The following is a 6,860-nucleotide window of genomic DNA, read 5'->3' on the forward strand; positions in this document are numbered from 1 at the left end:
CTTAAAAGAGCATACTATAGGGATACTGCCACATCAGTGATCATAGCAGCACAATTCACAATAGCTAGACTGTGGAACCAACCTAGATGCCCTTCAATAGATGAATGGATAAAAAAAAAATGTGGCATTTATACACAATGGAGTATTATGCAGCACTAAAAAATGACAAAATCATGGAATTTGCAGGGAAATGGATGGCATTAGAGCAGATTATGCTAAGTGAAGCTAGGCAATCCCTAAAAAACAAATGCCAAATGTCTTCTTTGATATTAGGAGAGCAACTAAGAACAGAGCAGGGAGGAAGAGCATGAGGAAAAGATTAACATTAAACAGAGATGGGTGGTGGGAGGGAAAGGGAGAGAGAAGGGAAATTGTTTGGAAATGGAAGGAGACCCTCAATATTACACAAAATTACATATAAGAGGTTGTGAGGGGAAAGGGGGGGGGAAACAAGGGAGAGAATTGAACAACAGCAGATGAGGTACATAGGGAAGATGGGAGGGGAGGGGAGAGGGGATAGTAGGGGATAGGAAAGGTAGCAGAATACAACAATCACTAAAATGGCATTATGTTAAAATGTGAATGTGTAACCGATGTGATTCTGCAATTTGTATTTGGGGTAAAAATGGGAGTTCATAACCCACTTGAATCAAATGTATGAAAGATGATATGTCATGAGCTTTGTAATGTTTTGAACAACCAATAAAAAAAAAGAAAAAAGAAATAAAAATATAAAAGAAAAAAAAAACCTTAACTGAAACCTAAACCTAACCCTATCCATTACCCTAACCTTAAGCCTAAACCTAACACTAATTCAAGCTCTAACCCTAAACTTTGACATTAACCAAATGCTAACCCTGACCTTAACCCTAATAGTACCCCTAATTTTAAACATGACCCTTACCCTAAACATAGCCCTAGCCCTAGTTCTAGCCCTAAACCTAACAGAAACCCTAGCCCTAAACCCATCCTTAATCCTAACCTAAACACTTCCCCTACCCCTAATCCTAATTCTAACCCTCACCCTAGCCCTAACGCTAGCTATAATCCCGCCATTCCCATAAACTTAATCCTAAAACCAATTCTACTCCTAAACCTAGCCCTATTCCTAGGCCTAACCCTAACACCAACCCTAGCTTTTATCCTAGCCCTAATTTAGCTTTAACAGTAACCCTAACCATAAGCCTAGTCCTAAATCTAAATCTAACTCTCGTCCTAGCCATTTCCCTAGTTCTGACCCTATCCTTTACTGTAACACTAACCCTAGCCCTAAACCTAACCCTGGATCTAACCCTAACTCTAAATCTAACCCTAATCCTAAGCCTAAACCTCATCCTAACACTAGCCTTAACCCCAACACTAATTCAAAATCTAGCCCTAACCCTAGTCCTAGCCCTAAAATAAATCCGAGCCATAGCCCTAACCCTAACCCTAACCCATAGAAGTCAAGATGAAGTGAAACCTTAAAACACAAACTGTTCCTGACAGTGAACCTTGAAGTGAGAAGAGCCAACCTGGGAAACATGGTAATGCTAGGGAAAAGATGAATCCTGACCAGTAACAGAGAAATTTGAGCAAAACTAACTCTAACCCGAACATTAGTTCTAACCCTTTTAAACCTAGCCCTAACCCTAATCCTAAAAGTAAGCCTTTCCTGTTCATAGAGCTTGATCATAAAATTCCCATACTTGGGGTGCCTAGTAGGGCAAGGTAACAGATGAATCCTGCCCAGTATAAAAAAAAAATCTGACCAATAATCGGGGAAGGTGTTTCAGTACATGCCTATTTCCCCTGTTTTCTCCTAAAGTGCTCTTGGATAAATTGATTTTTCATGCTTCAGCTTAAGGTACTTTCACAAGGAACAAACCAGAGCATGCCCATAGTGAAGTGATTGAATGTGTTAAGTTTCATGCAGCTAGCACCAACCCTGTTAGCTTTCCAGCTCCATTTCTGTTCACACCTATAGGCCATAATGTAGTGAAAACTAAAAATTCAAACTGTTCCTGACACTGAACCATTGAAATTTGAAGGCCCAAACTTGGGGACCCTACTAAGGTTGGTCAAAGATGAATCCTGTACAGGATCAAAATAATCTGACTAAAAAATTCGAAGCTCTTTTAGTTCATGTGTATTTTGCTTGCTCATAAAGCACTCAGAGATAAAGCTGTTTCTTTCTACTTTAGTTTAGGGATACTTCACAGGAAACTAACCAGAGAATGCTCACTGAGAAATGATTGAGTGTGTGAAGTTTCAAGCAGCTAGCAAAAACCCTCTTTGATTTCCAGCTTTATTTCCATTCCTTTTTACCCCAATGGGGCAAAAAAGAAGATAAACATGAAAATTGAAACTGTTCCTGAGAGGAAACCCTTTTACGTAGGAGGCCCAAACATTTGGAGTATAGTCAAAATAGAAAAAAGGTGAATCCTGCCCAGTATCATAGAAATTAAAAACAACAACAACAACAAAAACTAACTCTAACCCTAACACCAGGTCTAAACCTAGTCCTAACACTAAGTCTAACCCTAAACCTAATGTGTTTAGAGAGCCTTTGATCATAGAAATTTCAAAATTGGGGAGTCTAGTGGGGCAAGCTTACAGATGAATCATGGGCAGTTTCAAAGAAATCTGACTAAATAATTGGGGAGCTATTTCAGTACATGCATATTTCCCTGTTTTCTCTTAAAGTGTTCTCAGATAAATTTCTATTGCATACTTCAGCTTATTACTAATTTTACAAGGAACAAACCAGAGAGTGCCCACAGAGAACTAATTGAGTGTGTGAAGTTTCAAGCAGTTAGCACAAACCTTGTTTGATTTCCAGCTCCATGTCCATTTATCCATGTAGGTCAAAATGAAGTGAATCCATAAAATATAAATTGTCCCTGTCAGCAAAGAATTGAACTGAGAAGGCCAAAACCTGGGGAACATAGTAAGGCTTGGTAAAAATGTATGTTGCCCAGTATTAAAGAAATTTGAACAAGACAAACTCAAACCCTAACACTAGACCTAACTCTAACCATAAGACTAACCTTAACCTGTTTTGAAAACCTTTGATCATAGAAGTCTCAAAGTTGAGGAGCCTAGAGGGGCAAGCTAACAGATAAATCTGGCCCAGTATCAAAGAAATCTGACCAAATGATTGGGGGAGGTGGTTCAGTACATGCATATTTTTCTGTTGTCTCCTAAAATGCTCTTGCATCATGTTGTTTTTGCATGCTTCTTCTTTGGGATACTTTCACAAGGATAAAACCAGAGTGTCCTCACAGAGAACTGATTGAGAGTGTGAAGATACAAGCATCTAGCAAAAACCCTGTTTGATTCCAGCTCCATTTCCATTTACCCATATATATCAAAATGAAGTGAAACCTTAAAATAAAATCTGAAATACTGACAGCAAACCAGTGAACCTAGAAGGCACAAAACTGAGGAACATAGTAAGGCTAGGTAAAAGATAAATCCTACCTAGTATCAAAGAAATTTGATCAAAACTACTGTAAACCTAACAGATCTATCCTTAATCCTAAACTTTCAGCTCACCCTAGCCTCTTTAGAGAACCTTTGATCATAGAAGTCCCAATCTAAGAGAGCCTAGTGGGGCAAGCTAACAAATGAATCCTGCACAGTATCAAAGAAATCTGAGCAAATAATTGGGGGAAGTGTTTCAGTACATGCATACTTCCTTGATTTCTACAAAAGTGCTTGGGATAAAATTGATTTGCATGCTTCAGCTGAGGGCAACATTCATAAGGAACAAATCAGAGAGTGCCCACAGAGAACTGATAGAGTGTGTGCAGTTTCAAGCAGCTAGCACCAACCCTGTTTGATTTTGTGCTCCATTTCTCTTCAACAAAATAGTTCAAAATAAAGTGAAATCTTAAAATACAAGCTGTTCCTGACAGTGAACCATTGAACCGAGAAGGCCCAAACCAGGGAATATTGTGATGCTAGGGAAAACATGAATCCTGCCCAGTATTAAAGATACATGAACAAAACTGACTCTAACCCTAACACTAGGTTTAAACCTAGCCCTTATCCTAACCATAAAACTAACCCTAATATGTTTAGAGAACATTTTATCATAGAAGTCCCAAATTAAGCGAGCCTAGTTGAGCAAGCTAACAGATAAGTCTTGTGCAGTATCAAAGAAATCTGACCAAATAATATGGGGAGGTATTTCAGTACATGTATATTTCCCTGTTGTCTCCTATAGTACTTTCAGATAAAGATGTTTTTGCATGCTTCAGCTTTGGGAAATTTCACAAGGAAGAAACCAGAGATTGCCCACATAGAACTAATTCAGTGTATGCAGTTTTACGCACAAGCACCAATCCTATTTTATTTCAAGTTCCATTTCTATTTACCCATATAGGTCAAAATGAAGGAAACCTTAAAATACAAACTCTTCCTGAAAGCAGACAATTGAAGGGATAATGCCCAAACCTGGGGAAAATAGTAAGGCTAGGTAAAAGACGAATTATGCCAAGTGTCAATTGAATTTGAACAAAACTCACTCTAACTTTAACACTAGATCTAACCCAACCCTAACCTAATTCTAACCTGTTTAGAGTACCTATGATCATAGAAGTCCAAAACTTGGGGAGTCTAGTAGCACAACTTAACAGATGAATCTCGTGCAGATCAAAGAAATTTGATGAAAAATTGGGGGAGGTATTTCAGTATATTCATTTTTTCCTGTTTTTTTTTCTTAATGTGCACATGGATAAATTGTTTTCCATGCTTCAGCTTAAGGTACTTTCACAAAGAACAACCAAAGAGTGCCCACAGAGAGCAGATTGAGTGTGTGAAGTTTCCTGCAGCTATCACCAACCCTGTTTGATTTCCATCTCCATTGCCATTCACACCTATAGGCCACTATGAAGTGACACCTAAAAATTCAAACTGTTCCTGACACTGAACCATTGAACCTTGAAGGCCCAAACTTGGGGAGCCTACTAAAGCTAGATCAAGGAAGAATGCTCTACAGTACCAAATTAATCCAACCAAAGAAATTTGAAGCTCTTTCAGTACATGGGTATTCTGCTTGCTACTAAAGCACTAAGAGATAAAGCTGTTTATTTCTACTTCATCTTAGGTCTACTTCCATGGCAAACACCAGATTATGCTCACTGAAAACTGATGGAGTGTGTGAAAGTTTCAAGCAGCTAGCCCAAACCCTGTTTGATTTCCATCTTCATTTCCATTCACCCCTATAGGGCAAAAAGAAGAGAAACATGAAAAATGAAACTGTTACTGAAATCAAACCCTTTATGTAGGAGGCCCAAACATTTGGAGTATAGTCAAAATAGGAAAAAGATGAATTCTGCACAGTATCATACACATTTGAAAACAAAACTAACTCTTACCTTAACACTACATCTGATTCTAGTCCTAAAACTAACCCTAACACTTACCTTCAACTGTTTAGAGTACCTTTGATCCTAGAAGTTCCACACTTGGGGAGCCAAGTTGGGTAGGTTAACAGATGAATCTTTCACAATATCAAAGAAATCTGACCAAATAATTGGGGAAATAGTTCAGTACATGCACATTTCTCTGTTTTCTCCTAAAGTTCTCTCACATAAAGTTGCTTTGCATGCTTCAGCTTAGGGCTATTTACAAGGTTATTTACAAGGAATAACCCAGAGAATGCCCATAGAAAACTGATTGAGTGTATGAGGTTTGAATTAGCTAGCACCAACCCTGTTGGATTTCCAGCTCCAGTTCCATTTATATGCATAGGTCAAAATGAAATAAAAACTTAAAATACAAACTGTTCAGGAAAGCAAACCCTTGACCCAAGAATCCAAAACCTAGGGAATATAGTAAGGTTAGGTAAAAGTTAAATCCTGCCAAGTATCAAAGAAATTTGAACAATACTAAATCTAACAAAATACTAGCTATAACCCTAGCCCTAAACTAATACTAAATCTAACCAAAGATGTTTAGAGAACCATTGACCATAGTAGTGCCCAAATAAAGTAGCCCAGTGGGGCAAGCTAATGGATGAATCCTCTGCAGTATCCAAGAAATTTGACCAAATAATTGGAATGAGGCCTTTCAGTACTTGCATATTTCCCTGTTTTCTCCTAATGTGCTCTTGGAAAAATTATTTTTTCATGCTTCAGTTTAGGGTACTTTCACAAAAAAACAACCAGAGAGTGCCCATAGAGAGCTGATTAAGTGTGTGAAGTTTCAAGTAATAGCTATTACTAACTCTGTTTGATTTCCAGCTCCATTTTCATTCTCATCTATAAGCCATAATAAAGTGAAACCTAAAAATTCAAACTTTTCCTGACAGTAACTGTCAAACCTTGAAGGCCCAAACTTGGGGATCCTACTAAGACTAGGAAAAGGATGAATCCTGTACAATATCAAAGTAATCCAAGCAGAAAAAAATGAAGCTTGCTCCTAAAGTGCTCAGAGATAAAGCTATTTCTTTCTAATTCAGCTTTGGGCTACTAACACAAGAAACAAATGAGAGAATGTGAACTGAGAACTGATTGAGTGTTTGAAGTTTCAAGCAGCTAGCACAAACCCTGTTTGAGTCCAGCTCCATTTCCATTCACCCCTAAAGGGAAAAATGAAGTGAAACATGAAAATTAAAACTGCTCCTGAGAGCAAACCCTTTTACTAGGAGGCCCAAACTTGAGGTGCATACTAAGAATAGGAAAAATATAAATCCTGCCCAGTATCCAAAAAAAAGTTGAAAAAAACTAACTCTAACCCTAACACTAGTTCTAACATTTGCCCTAACTCTAACCTAACCCTAAGCCTAACCTTTGATCATAAAAATTTTAAACGTGGGGAGACTAGTGGTGCAAGCTTACATAAGAATCCTTCACAGTATCAAAGAAATTTGA

Source organism: Marmota monax, unplaced genomic scaffold, assembly GCF_021218885.2.
Source record: "Marmota monax isolate L192 unplaced genomic scaffold, Marmota_monax_Labrador192_F-V1.1 WCK01_AAM20220418_F8-fsc00363, whole genome shotgun sequence".
In the NCBI taxonomy this organism is placed as follows: domain Eukaryota; kingdom Metazoa; phylum Chordata; class Mammalia; order Rodentia; family Sciuridae; genus Marmota; species Marmota monax.